This window comes from Neophocaena asiaeorientalis, unplaced genomic scaffold (assembly GCF_003031525.2).
Source record: "Neophocaena asiaeorientalis asiaeorientalis breed wild unplaced genomic scaffold, Neophocaena_asiaeorientalis_V1.1 scaffold29, whole genome shotgun sequence".
NCBI classification, from domain to species: domain Eukaryota; kingdom Metazoa; phylum Chordata; class Mammalia; order Artiodactyla; family Phocoenidae; genus Neophocaena; species Neophocaena asiaeorientalis.
In genome coordinates, this window is record NW_020174423.1 from 5780051 (window position 1) to 5806983 (window position 26933).

At 39.4% G+C, this 26933-nt stretch overlaps 1 protein-coding gene and 1 non-coding gene across 2 annotated transcripts in view; both read right to left on the reverse strand.

Moving 5' to 3' along the window:
• CPQ (carboxypeptidase Q) overlaps nt 1–26919 on the reverse strand; it is a 465560-nt gene extending 438641 nt beyond the window's left edge. The window contains exon 1 of the mRNA XM_024756593.1: nt 26898–26919. The gene's annotated coding sequence lies outside the window, so the exon portion shown is untranslated. The remainder of the gene's footprint in view (nt 1–26897) is intronic.
• Nucleotides 15953–16024, reverse strand: TRNAV-UAC (transfer RNA valine (anticodon UAC)). Its single transcript has one exon. It is a non-coding gene; the product is annotated as a tRNA-Val (tRNA).
• Nucleotides 26920–26933: the final 14 nt, after the last annotated feature.

Here is a 26933-nt window from a genome sequence, read left to right on the forward strand (position 1 = left end):
GGATGGACTGGGAGTTTGGGGTTGGTAGATGCAAACTACTACATTTAGAATGAATAAACAACAAGGTCCTAATGTATAGCACAGGGAACTATATTCAGTATGCTGTGATAAACCATAATAGGAAAGAATATTAAAAAAGAATGTATATATGTATAAAACTGAGTCACTTTGCTGTACAGCAGAAATTGGTACAACACTGTAAATCAACTATACTTCGATATAAATAAAATTCTGTTAACTTTTGCATCAAAGATGAAATCAAAACTGAAGATGTAGAATATCTAGAAGATAATGATAGAAAAAGAACTATATAGATTTAAAACACTATATAGAAGAACAGGATAACTATATTATTTAGAGGATATAGCTAAAAATATTAAGAAACAAGGAAGAATGAAAGAGATGATTTTAGCACTCAACTCAGGAAGGTAAAATAAAGGAAAGAAAGAGAAGACAGTAGGAAGAAATTAATAAAAATAAATATTGAAATTAATGAATTAGAAAAACAGAACATGGTAGAATTAACAAGTAAACCAAACTACTGTTTCTTGGGTGAAGGGGAAGGGGGGAATACAAAAGAAAACCTTTAACTTGCCTAATTTTTTTAGTTAGGAGGAAAGAAACAATGATGAGAAAAATCACAAAACATAAGAAATTAAAAGAATCCTAAAACACCATTTTGCTAATTCCATGTGAGTAAATTTGAGAACTAAGATGAAATAGATTACTTTCTAAGAAATCTCACCCCAGATGGGAATGAAAATTTCACAGACTAATGTCCATAGAAAAAGTAGGACAAGTTGTCAAACATTTACTCCTACCAAAATAGTTCAACACACAGCTGGTTTCACAAGGGGAATCCTGCCAAATCCTTAAGAAACAGATCATCCCAAGGCCATTTAAAGCGTTTCAGAGCATAGACAAAGAAGAAAAGCCTCAAAATTATATTTATGAAGATATAAAACTCCAATAAAGGTAGTATAGAAAAAAGAAAACTACAGCCCAAACTCATTTATGAATTCCGATGAAAACTTCTAGATGAATACTTGCAAACAGAATCCAGGATCACATTAAAGTATATTAATACCATTACCAAGTGGAGTTCATTCCCAAAATAAAAGAATAATTCAAAACTTAAAAATTGATTCAATAATTTTCCATTTTAATAATAAAAAAGAAATTAAATGACCATCTCCATAGACTGTGAAAAAGCTTTTACTGAGGTGCAAAGGAAATCCTTGGAAAAGGAGCTCCAAACAAGAAAGCTCAGTGTAGTCAAGCAGAATTGGTAGCAGCAACAGGACCCAAAGTGAGCTTCTAAAAGCACTCGGGACAATGAGAAGCACAGGAATGGTGCCCTGAGAACCCTCTTGAGTTCACTGTTTTCTCACCAGTTTGGAGGGCCATTGAACCAAGGCAGCCCTAGAGCCCCCGTGGAAGGGACCTTACCAAGTGGTCACGACCACTGACACTGCTGTGAAACTAGAAGCTTTGTGTACACATCTCACAGCTAAAGAAGGCTTCACCTGACACCTATACAAACTCTGAAGACCTCCGAATCAAATGATAAGGAAGAGAAGTAGTTGACATCAAGGTAGATTGATTCTACCCAAGATTCTGGGTCAAATTTTCATACTTTAACTAAACACGAAACCCTTTCTTGTTTTTCTTTCCTTTATTCTGGCACTGACCTGGAAAAATAATGCCATCATCTGTATCTGCCAGGGCACTGCTGGGGGATGGGGGAGGGGTAACCTCTGGAATTTAGCAGAACGCTTTATTTCAGGCTAGGGAAAATCTAACTGACCCCAGGCTTGAAGGGGCAATTATGCCCTGACAGGATTTATCTTTGTCTGGGGTGGTTATCATTCTCCTTGAACCTAGATGGTTAGTGCACAGCTGGGCAATGCCTTTTAGGTTATCTAGCTGTGCCCCTACCTGTTCTAGAAAGGACCCATTGGGATGCTTTCCATGATTCAAGGTTCACTAACCTTGGTAGGGCCCTACTTCCCTGGTTAGGAGTTAATACAAATGACAATATGATCAGGAACCCTTCCTTAACTCTTAAGAGACATTGTAGATTCTGTTGCTAGACACTAGCTGCCCAACAAAAATCTTTAAGATTCTCTGGCTAAGGGTGTGCTTGATAATAAGCTAGCCCTTGATTCCCTTTTAGCTGAGCAAGGAGGTGTCTACACTGTGGCCAACACCACCTGCTGTACCTGGATTGACACTTCTGAGGAAGTTGAAACTCAGTTACATAAGATCATGAAACAACCCACTTGGCTTAAAAGAGTGACTTCTTCAGTTGGGTCTTCCTTTGACTGGTTTGCATCTTAGGGACCATGGCTCCAAAGTGCACGAGAAACATAGGGAGTTATCCTGCTTATTATAATCATGATAATCTTCCTGGAGCAGTGTATTCTCTCGATAATTTTAAATCTATGCTCACGGCCGCTAAGCACCAGGCAATGATCTCCCTAAGAGGGGAACACTGGAAAAGAAATGAAGAGAATGACCAACTTAAGACATGTGAACCTGGAACTGTGGTCTACGGATGTCACGGGAATTAAGCAAAAATACCATGCCACACCAAGGATCAACAAAGCTTCAGAGTGGTAGCTGAGAGCGATGCTAATACCTTAATTTTTTATCACATCTCTCAATCAAGCTGAGAGTTTGACCAAAAGGGAGGAATTATTAAAGAGAAAACCATAGGCCCAAAATGGTGTAACTTGTGCCAAAGCCCACGTCGGCAAACCAAGACTTAATACCTGATTTAACTGCAGTTTCAACCTTCCCCAGCAATGTAATCTTAATCGACCAGTCTGAAATTTTCCTGTGAGAACCAAGGAGGTAATCGGTCACACGTGAGCCCTTCCCCATCCACCCCCTCGCCACCACCACAGGAAGAAGAGTCAATCTGCATGACAAAACCCTTGACAATCCCTTGCCCCACAAAAGAAGGTGTCCTGACCTAAAAATAATCCTTTCTTTTCTTTTACTAATAGCTCCCCGTGCCCCACCTTTCCTGGGAGCAGCTCTTCTAGTTTGCTAGATGGGATGCCATCAGATTCATGAATTGTTGAATAAAGACAATTAGATCTTCAAAAAAAGAAGAAAGGAAGAAAAGGAAGGAACGGAGGGAGGGAGGGAGGAGAAAGAAAAGTTTTTGCTAAAATTCAACATCCTTTTTGACAAAAATTCTTACTGTATACTATACTAAGAATAGATGAATTCTCACTTAACATGATAAACTATCCCTATTGCATCTCAAAAGCCAGCATGTCATGCTTAATGAAAACACTATTAGTATTCTTATTAAAGTCAAGTTGAAGACAAGGATGTCTACTATGGCCACTATTAATTTTTTGAGGGTCTTGGATAATAAAATATATAAAAAATTACCCAATATTTGTAGACAATAAAAAATAATTAGGTATAAAATTTTAAAGGATAAGGTAAAATTATCATTATTTTTGGATAATATGATTAGTTACCAGGACAACACTGGAGAACCAACTGAAAAACTATATAATCAACAATTCACTAAAGTAGATAAATCTAAACATAACATAGTGACATAACTACTCTTCATATACACAGACAAGACTGATAGGAGTTTTAAAGGAAGAGTGCATTGCAACCAGCAGTTAAAATAGCTAGTTTCAGGTGTACAGCAAAGTGATTCAGTTATACATAGACATATATTCATTCTTTTTAAGATTCTTTTCTCATATAGGTTATCACAGAATACTGAGTATATAGTAGGTCCTTGCTGGTTATCTATCTTATATATAGTAGTATGTGTGTGTTCATTCCAAGCTCCTGATTTATCCCTCCCCCCTCACCTTTCTCCTTTGGTAACCATAAGTTTGTTTTTGATATCAGTAGATCGGTTTCTGTTTTGTAAATAAGTTCATTTCTATCTTTTCTTTTTAATTAGATTCCACATATAAGTGATATCATATGCTATTTGTCATTCTCTATCTGACTTACTTCACTTAGTATGATAATCTCTAGGTCCATCCCTGTTGCTGCAAATGGCATTATTTCATTCTTATTTATGGCTAAGTAATATTCCACTGTATAGATGTACCACATCTTCTTTATCCATTCCTCTGTCAATGGACATTTAGGTTGCTTCCTGTCTTGGTTATCGTAAATAGTGATGCAGTGAACATTGGGGTGCATGTATCCTTTCAGATCATGGTTTTCTCAGGATATATGCCCAGAAGTAGGACTGCTGGACCATATGGTAGTTCGATTTTTAGTTTTTTAAGGAACCTCCATACTGTTCTCCATAGTAGCTGTACCAATATACATTCCCACCAATAGTGTGGGAGGGTTCCCTTTTTCTCCACACCCTCTCCAGTATTTATTGTTTGTAGACTTTTTGGTGATGGTCGTTCTGACCGGTGTGAGGTGATACCTCATGGTAGTTTGGATTTGCATTTCTCTAATACTTAGCAATGTTGAGCACCTTTTCATGTGCTTTTTGGCCATCTGTATGTCTTCTTTGGAGAAATGTCTATTTAGATCTTCTGCCCAATTTCTGATTGAGTTGTTTGTTTTTTGACATTGAGCTGCATGAGCTGTTTGTATATTTTGGAGATTAATCCCTTGTCGGTTGCATCCTTGCAAATATTTTCTCCCATTCTGTGGGTTGTCTTTTCATTTTGTTTATGATAATGCTTTTAAAAAGAGACAAAAGATACGAACAGTTCACAGAAAATACAAATGGCTCTTAAATTTAGGAAAAGATGCTCAACATCATTCATGATGAGATAAAAACCAAAACAGTATACAATTTCCCTCCATCAGATTGCTAAACATCATAAGCTTTGGTACACATGGTGGTGACAAGGGAATAGGGAAATAGGCACAGTTACACATTGCTGCTGGGAGTGTACAATTTCTATAGAGAGCATGCACTTTTTAACACAGGAATTCCTCTTCTAGAAATTATCCTGTAGATATACTCAAACAAAATGATCTATACACAAAGATATTCATTTTGATATAGTTTATAATAGCCAAAGTTTTTGGAAAAGCCTATATGCCTGTGTATAGTAGACTAAGTAAATTAGGGTACATCGTAAGGTAAAACATGAAGCTATTAAAAAGAATGAAGTGTTCTCTCTGAACAAATATTGAACAGCCTCAAGATGAAATGTCAGAAAAACAAAACAAGGCACAGAAAAAAAGTGTATAGTAAGCTACCCTTTAACTACCAAAAAAAAAAGAATATGCTGTCTCCTGAAGGATACACAAGACACTGATAACAAGGGGTACCTCTTAGAACAGAGGTGCCTCTCAGGAGAGTAACCCAGCAGCTTAGAGCAGGAAGAATAGGAAAAGTGACATTTCACTACACACCCTTTTTGAGTGGTGTTCCACTTGCATATATTGCCTCAAAAACTATAAAAATTTAAAGCCTTCTTTATATGCTTTCTTTTATCTGGCATGTATCTTCTCAAATTCTCAACAAATATGCACTTAGTGTCTGTTCTTCTAAAGAGGGTGTCACCTTTGTGGGTATTCTTGTTTTGTTCCAGGGACAGGCCAGATAAATTCCATGTTCAAGGGTATCAGTGTTTCAATTTTCAATGTGATTATGATCTCGAGGATAAAAAAAAAAAATAGATGATACCGCCTCCTTTTTAAAAGTCCTTTAAACCATTTCCGTTCTTAAGCAAATCTGTTGCCAAACATCAAAATGTGTCTTTCTACCTTTACATCCAAAGACAAACTGTTTTTCAAGGGCACTCCTTATTTTACTAAAAACAAAATAAAAATCAAGATTCCCACTTTTGTGGGATGTAGCTGTATCAGAGTACAAAGGGAATGTCTCCTTCTTCAAACAAAAGAAAAGAAAGATTTTGTTCACATTTTGTTTGAATCTCTTTCTTCTTTAGAACTGCTATGCCAAGTTTCAACCCGAAAATATGTGCCTGTCATGGATGTGCTGACAGACCTTTATCTAGAGAAATGTTTACCTAATGCAATAATTCTTAGCCAAGTAAGACAGGTAGTTTTCCATAATTTTAAAGTCTCTGCAAACATTCCTTAAGGAAACTTATAACCTTGGTACCACTAATTCAGGGTAATATAAAAGTTTGACTTGGGTCATGAAGTCTTAGAGACTACAAAACAGTACTATTCAGCCATGTAGATCTGACTTTAATGAGATTAAACAATCTCCATAAATCCACAAAAGTGTTTTAAACACAACATCATTAAGGAAAAAACAAAAGTTCAGAAAATCCACACATTTCAGTCCCTTCTACTTCTCAGAATCCTTCCTCTTACAGAACCTCTTCTGTTTCCAACTGCTTTTTCCAGTTGGAGGAATCCAAGCTGTAACAGGTATTCTGGGTATTTCGCCATGTTGAAAATTTTAAGATACCATGGTAATGGTTGGTATATTATTGCTTTACCTACTAAAATAGATCTCCTATGATCAGTTTCATTGTTTCTAGTCCAACAATTATTTTAGATACAAGACTGCTTTCATTACAAGACTCTTATCTCCGACTCCTCCACCTCCACTATCTTAAAAGTAACAGAGGGCTTCCCTGGTGGCGCAGTGGTTGAGAGTCCGCCTGCCGATGCAGGGGACACGGGTTCGTGCCCTGGACAGGGAAGATCTCACATGCCGCGGAGCGGCTGGGCCCATGAGCCATGGCTGCTGAGCCTGTGCGTCCAGACCCTGTGCTCCGCAGCGGGAGAGGCCACAACAGTGAGAGGCCCACGTACCAAGAAAAAAAAAAAAAAAAGAAAGAGGGCTAGTTCAGCTCTGAATTCAAACAATTGTACAAGTGCTTGTTCTCAAGATAGCCTTCGAAGTTTGGCTCATAGCCTTTCCATTTTGTCACATAGGATATTAAAAGGATGTGTACTCAAGGGATGAGAGTTAAGAAAATTAGTAATTTTTACAGTTTTGTCAAGGATATTCTTAAAGGAAAGTGGATTAAAATCTGGTGGTGAAGAATTCAATGGCTGTGAGCACAGGTGGGCACCACGCCAGCTGAGTGTCAGCAGCTCATGCCCACTTGCTTTTGTACCGTCCGTGCACATGTCAACAAATGAAAAAAGCAAACACCACCTTACTCTTATTAAGAAGAGAGAAGACCCCTGCAAGGGGTTGTGCGCCACCCTTGGGGTCTGCGGATGGGGAGATGCCTGGGCTATTTCCACCTGTGCTACCAGTGAGAGCCCTGCGTACCGCAAAAAAAAAAAAAGTAACAGAAAAGTCTCATCCGGTGTTATGTATGTGTGGTTTGGGTTTTTTTTTCAGTCTAACCACCCTTTTCCCCAGTTGCAGCCCTAACTTAGCATTTTATTGCTAAGTTGCTTCACTGTGGTATTTGAGCTGCTTCCTTACTAGCAAGGCAATGTGGTACTCACACCAAAGCTAGCTGCCAAACAGGATGTTCCCCTGCTTAAAGCCCTCAAATTGTTCCCCATCTGGCTCAGAGTAAGAGGCAAAGTCCTCAGGATGCCCACAAGGCCCCTGCTACTTTCAGACCTCTTCTCTACTACTCCCTCCCTCTACTCCGGTCACTCCGACCTCCTTGCTAAAGTACAAGGTTCCCACCTCAGAACCTCGGTACTAACTGTTCCCTCTGTCTGGAACACTCTTACCCAGAAGGAACGTAGTACCTTCAAGGCTATGCTCAAAATTCCCTTTTCAGTGAATCTTTCCTTGACCACCAGATTCAAAATTCCCATGACCCCCTGCTCTAGCAGTCCTTTTCCTCCTCCCTCAATTTATTTTCTGCATAGAACGTGTCACTTCTCAACATACTATAAAATTAACTTACCCATTTAGCTTATAGTCCATATTCCCAGTCTAGAATGGAAACTCTCTGAGGGCAGGGATTTTCATCTGTTTTCTTCACTGCTGTATCCCCACTACCTAGAACAGTATCAGGCACATGGTAGGTACCAGGGCTGTTACACAGAACGGAGCTGACTATGTAATACATGACCCCAGAGGACATCATTCACATGGTCTAGGAGCAGCGCAATGGTGCAGTCCTGTCCAGGCACCTGGAGTTAACTACCTGCCTTGCGATCTGTAACACAGCAGCTTTCACAAATGGCTTCAGATGTCCATAAAGCTTTATTTTTGCCTCCTTTTTACTTTTATAGTTTCATTTTTATTATGTAGTAAGCTGGTATTGGATACTGCATAGAGAAACAATTATCTGGTTCTATAAAAGCAAAAATCTTCATCTATTACACCTAAATCTGTAAGAATTACTCTAAACCATAAGATCTGATAGAATCTATTTTTCTGCCACATCCCTGAATACCAGAGTAGTGAATTACCACTCTAGCTAAAACTAAGTTGTTTTAACTAGATCAAGAAAATGAACTAATAATTAGGAAAAAATCTAAAATGCTAAACTTTCATATATTCCATAAATACAAGTCAAGAAAAAGTTGGCAAGAATTTTATTTCCTTTTCTTCCCTAATTTTTGGAAATGAGTTGTAGATTCTTCATTCATTTCAAGCTCTACAATTACTTGGAAGAATTCTTTTAAATGTAATCCATTACAATAAACCTCAAATTGATAGGTTCCTTGTTGCAGCTGCCAAACCCTAGCTAGGCCATTTGTTTTTCTTTTGTTTTCCATAATTCGCATGGATTTGACAATACAATGGTTAGTAATGTAGTGAAGCTACATATCCTGAGAGAGGGTATTCTTCTTGGCAAGTTAAGAGCTGAATAGGATTACAAATGCCACTTTACACTACCGTATAGCTCTTACAATTTACAATGGAACATTAGAAATATTGAAAAAGAAGAATTATGTCCACTCCCTAAGACATACTTGCACGTGCTTTTCACAAACACACACACAAACACTCCCTCACACTTTAGTTTGTATATACTGTAAACTGGATGCTTCTATATTGTATTCCTAATCATTCCAGCCACCACAATGCTGATTGATTTTCAAATACTGAACCAGTCTTGATTCCTGGAATAAACCTTCCTTGGTCATGACGTACAGTTTTTTTTCTGTGTTGCTGAATTCTATTTGCTAATATTTTGTTAAGGATTTTGCGTCTATATTCATGAGGGACATTGGTCTGTAGTTCTCTTTTTTGTACTGTTTTGCCATTTGGTATCACAGTAATACTAGATTCATAAAATGATTTGGGAAATGTTCCCTTCTATTTTGGGGATTGATATGAATTCTTCTTTAAACATTTGGTAGAATTCTCTATAGTGAAACCATCTGGGGCTAGAGATTTCTTTCTTGGGAGTTTCTAAATTATCAATTCAATTTCCTTTATAGTTATAAGGCTATTCAAATTATCTGTTACATATTGAGTAAATTGTGGTAGTTTGTGTTTTACAAGGAAGTGGTCTGTTTCTTCTACACTGTCAAATTTATGTATGTAAAATTGTTTGCAGTATGTAGTCCCTTATTAACCTCTTAGTGTCTGCAGATTTCCTGCTTCAGTCCTGGTACTGCTATCTGTGTCTTCTCATTTCTGTGCTTTTTGTTGGTAATTTTACTGTTAAAATGGCCTCAAGCATAGTGCTGAAGTGCTGTCTACTCCTCCTAAGTAAAAGAAGCTATGATTTGCTTTACAGAGAAAACGTGTGCTAGATAAGCTTTGATCAAATATGAATCACAGTGCAGGTGGCAGTGGGTTCAAAGTTAATGAATCAACAATATATACTCAGTAAGGTGTCTTTAAACAGAAACACATAAAACAAGAATATGTATTGATCAGTTGACAAAAATGTGAACACAGGCCCACAGGAACCTAACCTTGCATTTCCCTTAGAAGCAGCAGTTCAGTATTTGCTAATTCAGCATTCATAGTAACTTTATTAGCTACCAAAAATAATGATAATCAACTGTGTATAATTTTCCATCCTTTTATTTTCAACCTGCTCATATTGTTATATTTGAAATGAGTTTCTTGTAGACAGTATACAGTGGAGCACATTTTTTTTAATTGTCCCTGCCAGTCTCTGTTTTTTAATTGCTATATATACAGCATTTACATTTAACGTAATTCCTGATATATTAGAACTTAACTCTGCTGTTTTACTTTTTGTTTTCTATTTTTCCTCTCTGCTTTTTGTTTCTGTTTTTTTTTCCCCTGCCTGCCTGTGGGTTACTTGAACATTTTTTAGAATTCCACTTTTAATTATCTGTAGTGTTTTCAAGTATACCTCTTTGCATAGCTTTTTTAGTGGTTGTAATAGGTGTAACATCATATATATATACATCATCTATATATCATATATATCATGTATATATCATCACTGGTAAAATATTTTACCAGTTTGAGTGACGTATAGAACACTTACCTATTATGTCCCTTTACTTCTCCATGTTTATAATATAATTTTCTTAAATATTTTCTCTACATACATTTAGAATCACATTTAGAGAGTGTTAACAGTTTTCACCTCAATCATCAAACATAATTAAGAAAACTCAAGAGGAAAACAAAAGCCAATTGTATTTACTAACATATTTGTTTATCATGTTCTTTCCTTCCTAATATTCCTTCTTTTAGCATTTCCTTTCTGTTCAGAGAACCTCTTTTAGCCATTCTTTTAGGGTAGGTCTGCTTAAGGTTGTTTCTTTTACTTGAGAATGTCTTGATTTTTCCCTTTTTTCCTGAAGGATATTTTTGCTGGATATAATATCTAAGTTAACAGTTATTTTCTTTCAGCACCCAGAAAATACTGTGCCATCATCTTCTGACCTCCATAGTCTCTAGTGAGAAATATACTCTCATTCTAATTATTTTTCCCCTAAGGGTAAGGTGTCATTTTGCTCTGGCTGCTTTCAAAGTTCTTTTCTTTGTCTTTAGTTTTCAGAAGTTTAATTATGCTGTGTGTTGGGAGAGATCCAATAGAGTTTATCCTGTTGGAAGTTTCCTCAGCTTCTTGAATCTCTAGGTTTATGTCTCTTATCAAATTTGGGAAGTTTGCAGCCATTATTTCTTTGAGAGTTTTTTTCAACTCTGATTTCTTTCTCCTCTCCTGAAACACTGACAGCATGAATGTTAGAATGTTAGAATAGAATGTTGAATGTTAGAATAGAATGTTGTACTATCTTTCTTATAGTACAATGGCCTCCTGAGGCTCTGCTCCTTTTATTTTCCAGTTTGTTTTGTCCCTGTTGGTCAGACTGGGCAATTTCTATTGCTCTATCATCCCTTTTACTGATTCCTTCTTCTGTCGCCTCTGTTCTGCATTGAGGCCATTCATTGAGATTTTTATTTTGCTTATAGTATTTTTCATATATAAAATTTCCATTAGATTTTTCTTTATATCTTCTATTTCTTTACTGAGACTTTCTATTTTTCCCTGAGGCTTTCTATTTTTTCATCTGTTTCAAGCATGTTTGTAATTGCTCATTAAAGCATTGTTATCTGGCTGTGTTAAAGTCCTTGTCAGATAATTCTAAAATTTCTGTCATCTTGGTATTGGCATCTACTGATTCTCTTTTTTCATTCAGTTTGAGATCTCCCTGACTCTTTTGTTATGACAAGTGATTTTCAACTGAAACACAGACATTGCTGCATTATGAGACTCTGGATCTTTTTGAAACCTCCTATTTTAGCTGGTTTCTTCTGATACCACTGCAGTGGAGGAAGTGGGTAGGAGATGTTGCTGCTGCAACACTGTGTGGAGGTAGCAGTGCAGGTTCCCCACTTGGCCTCCACAGACACTCAAAGAGCGGGGTCTCCTTATAAATTCTGAAGGAGGACTGGAGTTTCAGATACCCCACGTGGTCTTCACTAACTATGTAGTGAGATGGTCTCACTACTGCTGACAATGGTGAAAGTACTGACTCTCCAGGATATCCCCTCTGACACCATGCCAGCAGGTAAGTGGAGGGGTACATTGTTGCCAAATGGTTCATAGTCCCCGCTCCCCACATGGTCTCTACTTACTCTACAGGTGGGGCTGGGGGTGGGGAGGCTCATTAGTGGCTGGTGGGTATGAAAGTCCTGACTCCCTGCTTGGTCTTCTGTAACACCACCCAGGAGGCATGTTGGGATACCCTGCCTAAGCTATCTACTCAGTCTTTTTTGAGTGGCTAGATGGGTAGAAGTCTAAGCTATCCACTCAGTCTTTGTTGACATGGGTCACACAGTGGGCTACATATTTTTCTGTAATGTTTGACTGCAATAGAGTGATTACCTTCTAAAAATCTTCTGTCTTGCTAGACTCTCCCTTTCCTGGTCCTTTGACTAGAGAGAGCCAGCTTTTGTTGGGTTTTTTTGTTTGGTTGGTTTTTGTCTGTACTCATTGGCATTTCCAAGTTGCCAGCTTTTTCAGCTCCAAGTCTGAGATATATGACACAAAAAGAAAACCCAAGTAACTCGGGTCCCAATGTCCCTAGCTGGTCTACCTTCTTTCCACCTTTCAGAGTCTTATTATGTTTGAGTAGGTAGGTAGGTAGGTAGATAGATGGATAGATAGATAGACAGACAGACACAGGTTTTTAGATTTTTTTAGTTGTACTTAGCAGGATAAATAGGAAAAAGTACATCTACCCCATCTTCCCAGAAGTGGAAACTCTCCAGCATGTTAATTTCTAACACTACACTGTGTAAAATACAAAATTGTAACAAAGCAAACAAGAGTGTCAAAGCTACCTCCCTGCCCACTTCATTTTTTTCCTGAATGTTATCTTCTCTGTGAATCCTTTCCTGAACTATCAAGTCAGAATGAATTGCTCCTTTCCTTGTGCGTCCATAGCATACTATTTACTTTTCTATAATGCCTTATAATCAAACAATGATTTCATCGTTGGTCATTTAAGCAAAGCAAATTAAGGATGTGGACCATGTGGACTTCCCTGGTGGCACAGTGGTTAAGAATCCACCTGCCAGTGTAGGGGACACGGGTTCAATCCCTGGTCCGGGAAGATCCCACATGCCGTGGAGCAACTAAGCTTGAGCGCCACAATTACTGAGCCTGTGCTCTAGAGCCCACGAGCCACAACTACTGAAGCCCGCATTGCCTAGAGCCCGTGCTCCACAACAAGAGAAGCCACCACAATAAAAAGCCCGTGCACAGCAACAAACAGTAGCCCCCACTTGCTGCAACTAGAGAAAGCCCGCGAGCAGCAACAAAGACCCAATGCAGCCAAAAATAAAGAAATAAGTAAATTTATTAAAGAAAAGGATGAGAACCATGTCATAGTCATGTTTTGATTCTCAATGTCTGAACGTCTAATAGGTTACATGTATTACAATAACTCACGCAGTGTGGGGCATATAGTGGATACTCAATAAATATTTGTTGACTGAATAAGTGAACAAATGAACGTTTATTGAGCACTTGCCATATGTTCCAGAACTCAATAAGGGTTTGTTAAATTGGACTAAATTGTTTCCACATCTGTCAGTCTAATCAATCCAAAATTATTTCTTCCTATGGGGAAAAGAGAAGCTCACTAAGCATATCCAAAGTACAATTATTGCAGGTTAGCACTTTTTCCCAATTAACAAGTAATTAACTACCAACTATTTATTTAAACCTATATGACCAGAACTATGCATAGTATAAAGATAGTGAAAGTCAGGATTCCTGCCCTCAGAAGTATAAAATACATTGTGGAGACTGAAAGATAAGCAAAAATTAAAGAGTAAATAATCAGTAGTGAAAAATGAAGTATAAGAAAAAAAAAGAGAATATGGGTGACCTGAATAATTAAAAAGGACTTCATAAAAGAGGCAGGACTTCAGTCAGGCCTTTAAAAAAAATGGTTAAGATTTAGTTGCCAGGAGAGGAAGAGAAGGGCATTTTAGGTTTAGGAACAGTAGAGAAAGATAGAACCAAATGTGGGCTAAGCGTGGGGATAGAGAGGAATTCACTTTAAAAGAGGAGATAAGGCTGAAAATTAGAGTTTGGAAAAGACTTAGAATTCATACAGCATAGAAAGAGAAATAAAGAAACCACCATCATCTGAACATTACAGTTTACAAAGATTTTTCAAACAAGCACTTTCTCATTTAAGCCACAAAATGTCTCTAATAAAATGCAGAGGAGGAACATGAGGTGACTTGAATTTAGATTCAGACATTCACCCTTGTGCCATGTACACACCATTCTCTCTATATAATGTTCAAATAACTGGGGGTGGGGGGTGATCCTGGGGAGTAGGAGGATACTTAGCAGGATGACCTGGTTCCTCTTCTCACAGGTTGTGTTGAATGTCCTCTTCTACAACTTTCTAGCACCCTCTGCTTACCCCCTTCAAAGTTTACCACAATCTGAATCAAAATTATCCAGACTATCTCACTAGTCTTAAAGCTTTTCAAGGGAAAGATCAGTGTCTTTCCACCCAGTATATAGTAAAAGCTCAATAAATGCTTTTGAGCTTTTAAAGTGAACTGTGTTTTCTTCATCCTTGCATCCCCACCACTCAGCACATGTGTGGCACAGAGAAGCAGCTAGATTGACACTGGCTAAGTGAAGAGCCTCCTGCAATAGACTGAATGTGTCCCCCTAAAATGCATATGTTGAAATCCTAACCATAATGTGATGGTATTAGGAGGTGGGACTTTTGATAGGTAATTAGGTCATGAGGGTAGAGCCCTCATGAACGGAATTAGTGCCCTTATAAAAGGGCACCTTCTTCTTTTGCCATGTGAGGACACTATGAGAAAGTGGCAGTTTGCAACCCAGAAGAGGGTCCTCAGCAGAACCTGACCATGCTGGTTCCCTGAACTCAGATTTCTAGCCTCCAGACTGTGAGAAGTAAACTTCTGCTGTGCATAAGCCACCCAGTCTATGGCACTTTGTTACAGCAGTCAGAACTAACTAAGACACTTCCTCGTCTCCAGTCTGACTGTACGTCTATCCACCCAACTCACCATTTCAGATTAATCTTGGTTCAAAACCTCAACTGGTAATTAATGACTCCAACAATGCTTTCATTAGCACCTTAGAATACCTTTGCTTTTCCTCCTCACCCAAGTTGCCAATTCTTCAAAACTAATTTTGAATTTTCTCTGTACATGCTGCATAACACCATCACCAACATTTACTTAATCATGCCAAATATCTCCATATGAACTAAAGGCTGTCTGATCTCAGCTGGGGCCCTTGCATTGCTCAGCAACCCTTATATTTATCTTCAACTGACCCCTATCAAATTCCCCACAGCAGCTGCTACAAAGTTTTTCCACTCTCCTTAAGCCCCAGATTCAACCCCTACTCCCCTCATGCTCAGCAAAAGCTCTCCTCTTCTACATAACTGAGAATACGATATTATGACCATGAGATGACTTGGCTTTCTTCATCCTCAACTCAAAACTCTTCTACCCCTTTATCTATACAGCTCTTCTCAGCTCACGTCCCAGTGAAAGAAGTGCCCACCCTTCTTTGCAAAGCCAAATTCTCTCTCCATACTGTACCAATTATCGGGAGGCAGAGATACTGAATAATATCCTCCAAACTGACAAGGAACTTTGAGACAGAAAAACAAAGCAGGCAATTCCATAAAGTGCAATTATGAAGTCTGTCGTGGGTAACCTACACACAGGCAGGAAGGATCAGGCCGACGGGATGATCCAGAGGCATTCGCAGCTGCACTTTGCACCATGGAAAGGGGTACCGGGGATCTAAAGGGGCCAGAGCTAAACACGGAATCTGACTACCAAGTGAGAAGCATGACCACACCGACGGGGACCGGGGATTTTCCCCTCCCCCAGGGATCTCAGGACCATTAACCATCTGTGTCAGCATAAGGCATTCTTCCAGTTTCCACATCAGATGAAGACAAGCGTAAAAGTTGATGGGGAACATACCCTTGTAAGTTAAGCTAAAGCTGAGTCACACAGAAAGGGGAGGGGGTAGGGCTGTGGACCTAAGATGGAGATGACAAAATGGAGTCAGTGTGGTTCAGCCACACACGGCCATGCCACGTGGCTTGCGCACCTTAGTTCCCCAACCAGGGATTGAACCTGGGCCACGGCAGTGTAAGCACTGAGTCCTAACCACTGGGCCACCAGGGAATTCCCTTAAGAAGAATTGTGTCTGAACAAGAAGGACAAGATTGGGTCCAGAAAGGAAGAGCATACAACAGTATCAGCTGAAACTCCTTCCCCATCAGAAAGGCCAGGCTGACACCAGGTCAGCTGAGGAAGTGTTTAATTGGACATTTTGAGAATCTAATGTCATGTATGCAGATGCAGATGTTTGAAATGTCTGAGTTGTTTACAGTGTAGTTTGTGCCAGACAGGCTCCCATGCCAAGCCAGAACACAGCCTCCCATTATTCCGCTGGGCTCAGTTTCTAAAGATGTTTCAGGGCTCTCTGAGCCTTGTAAATTTCCACATCCAAAGGCTCATTTGTGTTTTCAAGGCAGTGTCATTCTTCCCCTCACGAGCAGACATCAGTCCTTCCCCTGCCAATCTCCGTCACTGCCTGCTCTGGTTCAGAAAAGGCTTTGGAGAAATTATTTGAGAGGCAATTACTCCATCTCTAGAAATTTTAGTAGTTTGGGGAAAACTAACACAAAGGAAAAGTCAGACTCTTGATCCCTGCCTGGAAGTTGGGTCTCAGCTGATGCAATTATTTCGAGAACTGTTTCTGTTATTCACTGACCCAGGAAAACACAGCTTATCATTAGCTCAGCGAATAGACAGTTCCACTTTAACATACCCCCTATAAGGCAGCAGTTCTTGATCAGGAGGATAAACAAGGATACACCACAAGTGGACACTAGGGAATCCATTCATCTTTAAGAACTGAACCATCCACACTCTGCCTTGAAAATGCAAAGCAAAACAATATTGTCATTATCACAAATTGTTATGATGCCTTCGCTATATCCTCTTCCTATTATCAAATACCTCCTTCAAGAAAAAATTTTACATGTTTAAAGTCCTAAATTGGAAATACACATGAAGACTATTGTTCACGTATCATGTTAAGGATGCTCAATTCAAGAATAAAAATTTGCCGCTAGTTTTACATTGGATAAGCTTATTTGTTTTATCCAATGGTCTCCATTGGATAAAAAGTCATAAGAAAATTATTAGCATTTATTAATGAGTTCATTCATTTATTCATACTACAGACATTGATTGACTACCTATTATGCTCAGAACAACTGCAACTGCTTCAGATATACAGAGACAAAGGATATGTCGTCCTAGGCCTTAGGAAGCCAGTGAAAGAGGAAGGCAAATGACTGCGATACAGAGACAAAAGGAAACAGATTCTCAAGTACTAACAATAAAGTACAGTTGACCCTTGAACAACACGGGTATGAACTGTGTCTGTCCACTTATATGTGGATTTTTTTCAATAAATACTGCAGGTACTACAGGATCGAAGGTTAGCTGAATCTGAGGATGCAGAACCACAGATAAGTGGGGCTAACTGTAAAGTTACTCTCGGATTGCTGACTGCTGTGGGGTTGGTGCCCCTAACCCCCAAGTTGTTCAAGGGTCAACTGTAATGATAAAGTATTGCAGGATTATCACAGCAGAGAACAAGGAAGCAATAACTGAGAAGATGATATTCCAGCTCAGCCTTGCAAGATAGATGAATTTGCAGAGTTGTATGGTGGGAAGGGTATTTAAAGAACAACCATGAGCAAAGATGTGAACATTTATAATATGTTCCCCAGAAATGATTTAAAAAAAAAAAATTCTGGCGTACAAAAAGCTGAAGTATTATAAAGCACTAGGGAGAAATTTAAACATACACATGCATCCAAGAAGTGTATTCCCAGTCCCATTTCAGACATAGTGATTCAGAACCCACAGAGTTAGGTGGGGGCCAGGAATCAGTATTTTTCAAATCTTCCCAGGTCGTGATGTGCACTCATGATGTGATCTGATACACACACATAGAATACATGGAGGGATCTAGTAGGTGTTATGGGCTGGATTGTGCCCCACCACAGTTCACATGTTTAAGCTCTACTACCCAGTACCGCAGAATGTGACTATATTTGGAGATAAGGACTTTAAAGAGGTAATTAAGTTAAAATGAGGGCATGGGGGTGGGGCTGATACAATCTGACTGAGGTCCTTATGAGAAGAGGACATTTGGACACACAGAGACACCAGGGATGCACACGAACAGAAAGAAAATGACCATGTGAGGAAACAGCAAGAAGATGGACATCTGCAAGCCAAGGAGAGAAGCCTCAGAAGAAATCAGACATGCTGACACCTTGACCTTGGACGTCCAGCCTCTAGAACTGTGAGAAAATACATTTCTACTGTTTAAGCCACCCACTCTATGGTATTTTGTTTTGTCAGGCCTAGCGAACTAATACAGTAAGTGAATGCACCAGGAACGTACCGAGAAATACATTTTAATGCCATATTAGGAGTTTAGACTTTATTAGGAGTTTAGACTTTATTCCGCAGACAATTTCTCAAAATGTAGGTCTTTTGAGAAGGGAAGTAATATGATCCAGCCTATGATCCAACTCTTGAAGCAGTGTGGAAGACGAAGTAATTTAAAAGATTCTGCCTGGCCAAGGCAAGAGACAATAACGGATATGACTAGAGTCGTGATAGAAAGGATGGGGGGATAAAAAAAAAACAGAAAGTTTCAGGTGCTATCACAGGTAGGCACAACAGCATTTGGTGACTTAATAATGTGGGAAGATGAGGAAAAGGGAAGAGTTAAGGCTAACCTCCCAGATTTTGATCCTGTTTTGTACCCTATATCTCAGATACATCACATTACCTACTATCTCATAGACTGAGATGCCATTAACCAAAATAGAAAACCCAGAAAGCATATTTGGGAATGAAATCGATGAGTTGAAAACCAGAGAACAGAAATCAGAAGAACGTCAAGTGTAGAGCTAGAGATCTCTTGAGAACAGAGGAGCTCTTTAGAGCCACAGGGCAATGAGAGCACTGAGCTCACTTCCGTCATCACTCCTGTCCTTACAGCAACAAATAAAATGAGCAAACTGAAAACCAATGACTCTCCTTGGAGCAGAGAAGTGAGAGTGCAAAGCAAACCGCCACTCTAAAATCTAGAGAGACAGGAAAATCCAGAGAGTCACAGCCCAGACCTGCTTATCTGGAGCAGAAGCCACTGGACCCATAAAGTCTAGGAATACCTAAACAGTAATTTTGACAAATTGCTGGTGACTGAGTATGGCCTACCTGGAGAGTGAGAAACTCCTAAGGCCACGGTCTTGGGGAAGGAGGGGGGTGATTTCCAACAATTTCAGGTAATCACAAAACAGCTATTACAAAGGTGCAAAGATAGGAGGGAACATACCAATGAAAAAACTAATGATAGTGGCTAATATTGACTGAGCAGGCCTGTCCTAAATGTTTATATTTCTTAACCCTACAGCAAACCTAGAGGATAATGCATTGGTTTTCTATTGCTGCTGTAACAAACTACCACAAAATTGGTGGCTTAAACAATACAAAGTTATTATCTTACAGTTCTGTAGGTCAGAAATCCAGCACTGGACTCACCAGGTAAAATCAAAGTGTTGGCAGGGCTGCATTCCTTCCAGGGGCTCTAGGGAAGGATCTTTGCCTTTTTCAGATCCTAATGGCCACCCATATTCCTTGTCTCATGGCCTCCTTCCTCCATCTTCAAAGCTGACAACATTGCATCTCTCTGGCCGTTCTTCCACAGTCACATCTCCCTAACTCTTCTGCCCCCCTCTCCCACTGTTAATTAGGCCCACCACATAATCCAGGATATGGATTTCGAGTCACATCATGAGCAATCTTAATGCCATCCACAGCCTTAATTCTCCTTTGCCACAGAACCTATCACATTCACAGGTTCCAGGGATTAGGGCATGGGCATCTTTGGGGGAGGACATTATTCTGCCTACCACTGATAGTTATAATTAGTTTCCCCATTTTACAAAGGAAGAAACTGAGGCATAGAGAGGATATGTAATTGGTCCAAGGTCACACAAGTGTTGGTGACAGAGCTGAAATCTGAACCCAAGAAACTGACTTCAGGTCCTATTTTCTTAACTGTTAAAACTACAGCAAATATAGGGTGCTAGTGAGTGGTTAGTTTAAGTGGTAAACCCTAAAATTTAGGCTGAATAAGTAGTGGAATGAAGTCTGAAGAGTGCTGACTTCCATGATTTGCCCTCTGCTTCCCAAAGAACTAAACTGGGGTTTGTGATCCTCCGTTCATTCCCTCGTCTTCCTATGGCCCCTGGGTTTCTGTAAGTCTTGTCTCAGAAAAGCTAATGAAAAGAAACACCCTATAAAAGGATAGCGAGATGCTTCAGATGGTAAATTTTGCGATACACTACACACGGTATTAATGATTTAGAACATTAAGCAAATGTAACAAATGCACCTTCAGATTAGTCACAGATAACACAGATCCAAAGTATTTTGATAATGGTAAAAGAACCTCAAAACGATGTTCTGGGAACAAAAGGGACATATGAAGGTGGAAGATTCATTCTATGAGCCACTTGACAGCATCGTGAAAGAGAAGATGTTTTCTCTTTACCATTTCAATCAATTACAAAGCTAATTGAAAACATGGGCTAAACCAGAGGATCAAGGCACAAGACCAGCAGGCCTCTCGAATTCACTGAATTCTTCGTTAAACGTTTTTTACAATCTTTCATAAATGTTTGAAGAAGAAATGAATTTTCTGTGAATAAGAGACCATATATATACATATATAATCATATATCTTACACATATATAACATAAAGAATTTTTTGATAAACCTTTAATACACCATATTATTGAAATTTTCTATATCCCTGTTCACCCTTATGAATTATATTCTTCAACCTCATGAATTATTCAAATCTTACCATTTGTCTTTTGTCTGCTTGATTTGTCATATAAACAACAGATCTTAAAGTCTCCTATAAATTGTTTTGGTCAAGTCAGACAGAGAAAGACAAATATCATATGTTATTGCTTATATGTGGAATCTAAAAAAAGGCTACAAATGAACTTATTTACAACCAGAAATAGAGTCACAGATGTAGCAAACAAACTATGGTTACCAAGGGGGAAGGGAGGAAGGGATAAACTGTGAGACTGGGATTGACATATACACACTATTATATATAAAAGAGATAACCAATAAGGACCGACTGTACAGCACAGGGAACTCTACTCAATACTCTGTAATGACCTATATGGGAAAAGAATCTAAAAAAAGAGTGGATACATGTATATGTATAACTGATTCACTTCGCTGTACAGCAGAAACTAACACAACATAGTAAATCAACTATACTCTAATAAAAATTAATTTTTTATATTGTTTTGGTCATTTTCTCATACTTCTGACCATTTCTTTATATTCTTTGAAGATAAATATGTTTAAATGCCTGGCCCATAAAATGTCACAGCTATTCTGTCTTCCTTATAGATTTTATCTTTTATCAACTCTAGATCTGGTATAATGCTCTTTGCTTTGAATTACACTTGGTTTCTTTTTAATAATGATGTGGAACTCAAGGTCCGTAAAGGTTTCTGGTTTTCCCACCCAGGCCCACTATGTTGATGGATTTACACTGATGACTGTCTCTTGTGGGTCCCACCACGGGCAGTGCCAGTGCTGGGTTTATCTCTCCATTTCCCAGCTGAGCTGTGGCCAGTGTCCTACCTGTAGGTGCTTCATAAGAAGCAAAGGTAGCTAGATGGATTTAATTGAAAATCATTACGTTCAATGTGTTGTAAACTGCCTCAAATAATTAGGGGATCCAGATCCAGGTCCCCATTTTCTTACTTGATACTCAACTTGGAAAAGTCTTCACATATAATACGACCAATGTAGACATAGCTTACTGCAGATGTATCTTGCTTTAAGCAAACCCCATATTGAAAGTCTGGATTTATCCAGATAATATGTTTAGGAATGATTAATAGTTCACTTTGTAAAGAGGTTATTTGCCTCTTGGAAGATTTAGTCCTAAGATTTTTTTATATTGCAAACTCTCCTATTACATTTTAAGTATTATTTGATTTCCACAGCAATTCTCTATATACAACCCTTCATAACCATCCGTACTGCACATAGCAGAGTTGGTGCTAAGGATCCTTTCCATCACTGCCTGTCTCCCCAGAGATCTTGGCTCTGTTGACCTTCAAATATCATCTGCTTTAGTCTTACTTTTACATGATGGACATGGTGGGAGGTGGAGGGGACTCTGTAAAACGCCAAGGTTCCAAGGCAAAGCAAGGTTCCGATACAATGGACAGAGCAGTGGGCTGAAACTCAGAAGGCCTAGAGTTCTTGCCAGTTATGGGATCTGAGGCAAACTACAGCCTCCTTAATACCCAGATTTTTAGTTTACAAAAGAAAGATAATAGTGCCTGCCTGCACATGCTTCTGAGGGTTCATATAAAAATTATTTTTAAATATAAGGTGCTATGCTAATATACCCTTTTTTCCAAGCAAGTCTAATGCCACGACCCTAAGAGAACACTACATCAATCTAACTTTTTCTCTGTTAGCAACTGTTTCTCACAGAATTCGTTAAAAGTTCTGAAAATTCCTCCTAATCATTATCCTTTTCATTTTATCTCACTCTACTTGTTATTCTTCCCTTAGTTCAAAGTCTCCCAACACCTTCTCTGCAAAATAAGATCAAACCCTCTGCACAGCACCTCGAAACAATCTCCCTGACAAGGTGAATAAGATGAGAAAGCAAAGCTTGAGATATTCTTACCACTAAAGAAATACATTCTTTGGAAGAGCCAGCTCAAATTTCCTCTCTGTATTCCAAATCTGCCTATACCTGTGCTTTAAGCAACCAGTCCTCTCTGCTACACTCCTGCCATTTGCTCATCTTTGTTCCTTTCAACCACTCCTGTCTGTGTTGCTCTGTTTTGGTTTCTCTTGATGGTTTATAATAACCCCTCATTGTCTGAGTATCTAACTTTGTTCCTTCACTAGAACTTACATAATATTTAGAGTTCTAAAGATCTCACCTGAAATATAAGGGTCATTAGTTAACTCTAATGTGGTTTTTTTCCTTCTTTTTAAGTGTTTTATTGAACTGATCTGTCTTTTTAGACTGTGGACCTGTCATAAAGTTTGGCCAGTCTTGGCTATATATGACGTCACAGTACAGCTACAGTCAAGGCTGTACACCAGGGATCTCCCCTGGATGTTCCAAAGTTGTCTCACTGTCTTTCTGCCAGAACCTCTTCCTCATCTGGTGTTCATTATCCTCATTAGTGGCATCTCCATCCACCCAGGTAAGCAATTCCAAAACCTCAGAATTATTTTCAACCTTATTTCCCATATGCAGCTAGTCATTAAATCCTGCCTTCCCTATATTCTGAATATCTCTCAAACTTACGCTAGTTTACACCCTTATCCTATTTCATTTGGACTATAGCAACAGCATCCTCATTTTCTTCTGGACTCCTTGGCTTTTCCCTCTCTAGTTCCTCTGAAATACTATTGCTGGAGCTATTTTCTAAAGGAAATCCAATCATAGCACTCCTCTGCTTAAAAATTCAGCTTAAAAACTCTTAAAGATTATCTAGGCTATGATAAAGCCTGAAAAACATGACATTCAAGGACCCTCCTTTGGCCCCAACCTCACAAGACCTCTTTACTACAGACGCACCCAACCCGTCTCCCCCTGGGAGTGCCACGCTCAGACTGCCTCCACGTCTTTGCCCATGTAGTTCTCTGTGCTTAGAACAAACACCCTTCTCCCTCCTCTTGGCTTTCAGGCTTCGAAATCCAGTTCAAAATTCACCTGCTCTGTGAAGTCTTCCTAAATTCTGACCATACCTCTCTCCTGGGAGAATGAGTGGCCACTACTTCCACATCACCCGTGCTGCAATTATTTGTGGATGGATCACTTTCCTACATAAACTCAGTATCTCATTCATCTTTACCTGGCACACAGTATGCACTCATTAAATGGTTACTGAAATTAATATGCGCGAGTAAAAGAATAACTAAAGAAAAATTCCATAGATCTAGAAGCACACCAGTCCTCCTTCTTAGCTGCATTAAAGAAACAGGGCCCAGGGATAAAGAAAAGGACTAATAATCTGATGTAGCAAACACATGAATGGGTTGTTTGTTTTTAAAATCTAAGTGGTTTAGGGAGGGCAGGGGGAGAAGAAAGTATATTTTAAAGCTCTAGCTCCAGGGCAAGTAATAAAAATTGTTGCTTTAATGTTTTTTTTCATAATATTGTGAGCAATGGGAAGGTCTATTCCATCACACCGGCCTTCAGGGCAGAAAGTTTCAGCCTCCTGAGCTAAGTCAAACTGGCACTGGCTCTCTGTTTTTCAAGCAGCCGCAATTGGTCTCTGCCTTCTATGAGACTAAACTTGACTGACAAAGAAGAAACAAAATAATTTCCCAGTTACTTTATGGGCCTCTCTTTTCCTCTTTTGCTCTTGTCAATTAATTATAAGAGTGCTGGAAATTCGTCTCCCATTTCTGCCCCTACGTTACACTGAGGTAGGCATTGTACTCTGTCTGCGTTAGGAGTTGTCATTAGGTTGGGAGGCAGCAACTAGCCCAAGAAACAACACTGTTTGGTACTCAGAGTTTGAAGCCCTTAGGTGCCACTCACCCACATAGCTTTTGATGTCATCCTTTTTATACTCCCTGGACTGTTAAATCTGAACACGTTTAAAATTGGGATGCATGGGCATCTAGGTCAAAATATCAGAGTCTAGAGTACCAATGGAACTCAATAATTTTCAAAATGATATAACAAACAATGTTCTATAGTTCAGTCTTAATCATTCTACCCCTGAGCTCCCATTCTAAATTTACTTACCCACAACGCCCAAGAGTTTAATATACTACCTGAACACACATAGAGACCACATTTGACAACACTACAAGGCTTTCCTAGCAGGGATTGTCTATATTTCTGGCAGAAACCCTGCCTCCATCTACCTGTGTTTTCAATGCCTGACTTTCCCATTTCCCAAGCACTGTTTCCATTTAGGAAGGTTGAATAGGGATTACAATTGTTTATAGCGAGGAATAAATGGGGCAATACAAGTAAAAAGGTTAAATATAACAGTGCTTGGTGAGTGGTCAGTGCCCCATAAATATCACCTCTGTTACATTCCATGCCAGAACCACATGTGACCCCACAATTGGATCTTTGAGAAAAGAATCAGAGAAAGTTGGTCTTTTTCACCAAGCACCATGTTTGACTTCACTTCTTCCAATAGACTTGAAAGAACTGAAGTAGGTAACATTAATTTTACTTTACTTAACATGTTTGGGACTTTGTGTTTGTGAAATGTATCATGCAAGAAATATTTCAATATGTATGTAAAATGACTTTTTAAGTGCCTTTTAAAAATCTCTAAGGTCCTTCCGTTTCCAAAATGTTGTGATCTATGATAACTAATCTCAAATGCAGGCAAATTAATAGTGATATAACTCCCTAGATATACTCAAAATATATGGCATTGTCAGGCTGGTTGTATTGGAAACAAGTTAGACCCAGGACCAGGAACCTGGGGCAATGCACAAAACAATCTTGCCCTTCTTTCTCCCCTCCAGCCCAGAGTCTAAAATTCTCATCTCAAGCTCCCAGGTCCTTTTGTAGCAGATGTGGAGAGGATGAGAAATGAGTTGGAATTTGCAGAGAAAACAGTGGAGCCAAAATTCTACAGAATCCCAAGAGGAGCAGCTGAAGTGAGCAGGCTTCATGAAATCACCTGCAATTTCACCTTTTAACCGATAAAAGAGAATCCTCGAAGTCTAACTCAAGAAGGGGCCCTACCTAACCTCCTGCATCTTGGAGATTAAGAAACTGGGACCTAAAGAGATCAAGTAACACATCTAAAGTCATCCAGCTTTTCTGAAACCTGGGTCTGGAAACCTAGAAGTGATGCAGTGACCAATCGAATTAAAGCAGTCTCAACCTATGTCACTTCCAAAGTGTCTGCACACCGATAAATGTCTCTCTTTTCCTCTCTGAACTATATTCAGCCTTCTACAGTCACCCACAAACCAGCCAGCACTTGTCTCAGGAAGACAGACAAGATCCTCCACAATCCTGAATTCAAAGAGACATGTGGTTTTACAAACAAGTTACGAAAAGCAGAGTCATGTGGTACTACCTTCAGATTCATCCTTATCTTTCAGAAATACATTAAATAATATTATGGTGACAATGATTCTCCAAAGTAGAAAACAAAACTCAAGAAAAAAAAAAAAAGCCTAGGCATACTTTGCTTTAAGCAATGCATATAGGAAAATCTACTTCGAGTGGAAATATGAGGGGGTGCTTCTGGTGATTATTTTCTTTTGAAACAGCATAGAATAGAACTTTTAAGTAGCCACAGTCAGAATGACTCCATTTACAAGAGTGCCACATTCACACAGCTTTTGGGAAACTACCAGAAGATAAGAGTTGTAAGCCCGTGTCTCCACTGCCTCCTTGTCGTATTTATATCCATTCATGTATTCCTTCATTCAGCTCTACTTCATGTGTACTCATTCATTAATTCACCAGTTCTCCCTCATAGGAACTCACTCATTCATTCAATTGCTCACTTGAGTACTACCGAGTACCTGAAAAGTCCGACAGGGGCTTTGCCCTCGTGTAACTTAAGAGCCTGCGTGGAGCCTAGACGTACACACCAAAAATGAAAGTACAAGATAAAAGGCGAAAAGAACCACAAAGGAGACCCGATAAAGCAACCTGGAGGCTCAGGGGAACTAGGTGCAGGTTCCAGATGCGGGCGAGGGAAGCTCCTGGGCGGCTTGGGGCGGGGCACCTCCCCTCCCCGAGACAAGAGAGAAAAGGAGACATCACGCCTGGCCCGCTGCTCTCCGTGCACAGAACCTCCCTCCATCCCGGCGGCCGCACGCGGCCTCCCCATTGCTTGGCCCTTGTCGCGGAAGCCGCACGCCCGGCCCGTCTCCCGGTGGCCTCCCTACCCTGTCCGTCAGTCGCTCCCACGAATGGGTGACTTG